Genomic DNA, 3,535 nt, shown 5'->3' with positions numbered 1-3,535 from the left:
TGCGCGCTCCCGCCGCGCCAATGACGTCAGCTGCAACCTGTTACAAGCGGCCATCTCATTGGCTGACAATGATAGCGCCATATTTTGGTGCTTCTCACACAGTTGTGTGTGACCTCTACTAATGAGCACGAGGAGCGCATAGGGGCGGCTGCAGTCCGCCATAACATCGAGGACAAGGTATATTTTTAAAATATATGCTAATGCATGTATAACTGTAGAATTTTGTATAGATTTAATAAATATTTAATACAATTCAACTTAATTCGGTTTGGGTTATAACTCCAAAAAAACAGGACATTTCACCCAACGTCACTTCCGGCTTCATATTTCTCCTCTCAGCATACGCTTATTCGTGTCATTTGACCAAGGCATTGCGATTGCGAGAACAGGTTAAATACAAGCTTGAATGGCGATTTGCCTTATCCTCGACCAAATTGTCATGCACTGTCTGAATTGTTAGGGGTTTATGCTGTTCGCTGGCTCTCATCTGTATTTTTGTTTGTGTTCTTAAGGCTTGAGGTCAGCTGGGTGGAGTAAGCAAGGTGAAACTGTGTAACTACTTGGACTGTAAGTGCCTAATAATGTTCGCTGGCTCTCATCTGTATTTTTTCTTGTGTCATAAGGGCGTGAGGCTAGCTGGGTGGAGTAAGCAAGGTGGAACAATGTAACTACTAGCACTGCAAGTGCCAAATAATAAATAACGTCCGGGTACAGTATGTAGTGTGCAGTGGCATTGAACAAAACGTTACAAACCCAAAACACATAGCCAAAGCAACAAAGGAGTTCATCATCATCAGGGGAAGGTTTCAAACTTGTCTAGTCAATTTAAGTTTTAAACCCAATAGAGCATGCATTTTATCTCCTAAAAATGAGACTGATGGGAAGAACTTTCTTTACAAATGCATATCATTTCAGGACAGCACTTTGTCGTAAAAGGTCCCATGCTTCACCTGTTTTTATTTTGAAACCACATAGACGTCAAACTTAAACCAGGTCACAGACTCGTTTTAACCTATGTTTTGCATAGTAGAAAACAGATTGATTTTGATAGACAGGTAGGACACCAAAGGAGTAACAGAGCTTAAAGGTCATTCAACAGTCTTTATTTAAAAAAAACGAAAGTAACAAATAAAACTGTTAAATCAAAAACTGTGGAAGAAAAAGCCCTCCCAAATGGGTGGGAAGACATTAACCAAAAACTACGATGCCAGACAAAAGGACACAAAAAGATACGTTAGCACTATGCTCCAATCTCTCTATGTGGGTGAAAACTAGTACCATGAACCGTTCCCTGGGAGAAAAAAGGTTCGATACCATTGGTATAGATGTGCACTATTGACAGTGACATTGCGCGTTTAGAGCAGCATAGCCATTTTTTTTTTTTACTAAATTACTCAGACACTCAATGATCGATGTTGGTTCTCAGTTTGCTCCTTTAAAATTGCCTACTATGCCACCAGGCAGTCTTGTGATCTCGAGACAGCTACACTATTTACAGCATCCACATGATTTATTCCCCTCACCCACAATTTCTGATGGATTATTATTTTCATTTTCGCAAAGAAACTTTGTGTTGTGTTTTCGGGCTACAACGAATACAAAGGTATTGTCCTCACTGTTCCAATACGTTGGAAAGGAAGTCTATGTTGTGGTTTGATGAAGAATATCGAATAACGACCGGTTAATAAAAATCAGTGAGTTATAGGTTACATAGAGGCTGCTAAATTCATTGACAGAAAAGTGATAAGAGCACTAATGGCTCCTTCAGATATGACAACGTGTTATGGGTGAAGGATGAAGGGGTAACGATGAGGTCAGAATGTGGCGGGTGGGCACTGATGAATGATTACAAACAAAGCCTCTTGAGCTGATGAAGATCACACAAAAGAAGTGGGTCACTGCCTCCTGTGGGGGGATAGACACATAATGGGTGGTTTCCTCTGAGCTCATCCGAAGCACACATTATCCTCATTAGTTTAATGCTTCATGCATTATCTAGATTAAAATAAAGGACAGAAATGTCAACAAAAAACATAATTTGTTACATTTTACCCCTAGCAGATCTACAGTATATCAACAGAAAATAAGGTAAAACTACATCAACTAGTTTCTAGAAAAAGGACGTAAACTCTTTGGAATTACCCGGGTTTCTGCATAAATGAGTCATTCAATGTGATCTGATCTTCTAGTCACAACAATAGACAAAAACAGCCTGCTTAAACAAATACTACACAAAACATGAAATATTGTTGATGTTTTCGGACTGCTTTTCTACTTCAGAGCATGGACAGTTTGCTATCCGCAAAATTAATTGTAATCGTGTGGTGTGACCTCATGAAAGCAATTCACACCAGACATCCCAAGAACAATATGACTACTGTATACTGTATATATTAAAACTAAAGTTTTCTGTATCCAACCTACATTGTGGAACAAACAATACGGGTAAATGTTTGTGAGGTGTTATTTATTTATTTTTTTGTCTGTCCTTGTACTGTGGCTTACAGGAATCTGATCACATTTTATGACACATTTAAGAAGAAATCCAGGTACAGTACTATAATTCAAATCCAGTTTGGATATTTTTTCTTGCATCTCTGTACATGACAGGTTACATCACTTGGACTGTAGCTCCCTCTGTGGAACAAGCTATTACACTCACAGCCTTCAAAAGGAAACCATTTTAAGTAGGGCTGTCAAACGATTAAAAACTTTAATATAACTATCTCCAAAATATGCCGTATTTTTCTGTAAATTGTTGTTGGAATGGAAAGATAAAAGACACAAGACGGGTATATACAATCAACATACTGTACATATGTAATGTATTTTTTTATTACAACAACAAATCCTCATGAGATAGTATGTATAGTATTTTTATTCACTACAAAAACAAAAACGCAAAAGGGCCTCAGAACAGTGACAGAAATATTTCAAATGTGTGCAAATAAAGTGTGTTCGGCTCTTTTCCGGTGTCAATTGTATAAGGTGTTTTATTTTAATTTATTGATTTTATTGATCAACACACATGTATTATGGCCTTTTTATTGTTTATTATTTATTGTTTGTAAAGTGCTTTGTTGCAGCTGTAGCTGTTATGAAATGCGCTCTATAAATAAAATTGCATTGTATTGTATTGTATTAAAAAAATGTATCTGCAGCCAGGTGATTTTAGTTTTTGCAACCACTTGATGAAATAAAAGGTAGTAAATTCAACACACTTTTTTTTTTCAGTGTAAAAAGCTCAAAAGATATATCAGATCTATCAAGTTAGATGATGTGTGTGAAATGTTCCTGTCAGTTTTAGTGTACATTAGAAAAAAGTGCTCACAGTATATCCCACAAAGTGCCCAACGTGGCTTGATGTCTGTGTTAGCTTTTCTGCAATATCAAAATAGATTTTTTTTAATCATCACTTTGTATGACTGATTGAGTAACGAAATACATGTACGGGCGTTACATATTCACGATACCAAAAAAAATGTAACTGTATTTCATTACCATTGCAGGAAAAAAAAACCGTAAACTGATTACA

General features: G+C 36.9%; 1 protein-coding gene across 1 annotated transcript in view; it reads left to right on the top strand.

Annotated features, from left to right (window-relative positions):
- The first annotated feature begins 141 nt into the window (after positions 1-141).
- citb (citron rho-interacting serine/threonine kinase b) overlaps positions 142-3,535 on the top strand; it is a 68,635-nt gene continuing 65,241 nt past the window's right edge. Inside the window, exons 1-2 of the mRNA XM_086030255.1 lie at positions 142-177; positions 513-567. The gene's annotated coding sequence lies outside the window, so the exon portion shown is untranslated. The remainder of the gene's footprint in view (positions 178-512; positions 568-3,535) is intronic.

The sequence above is a fragment of the Filicampus tigris genome, chromosome 5 (genome assembly GCF_054856515.1).
Source record: "Filicampus tigris isolate MCC_2025a chromosome 5, RoL_Ftig_1.0, whole genome shotgun sequence".
Taxonomy (NCBI): domain Eukaryota; kingdom Metazoa; phylum Chordata; class Actinopteri; order Syngnathiformes; family Syngnathidae; genus Filicampus; species Filicampus tigris.
The sequence above is the reverse complement of the archived record's forward strand: the minus strand, read 5'-3'. Positions and strand labels throughout refer to the sequence as shown.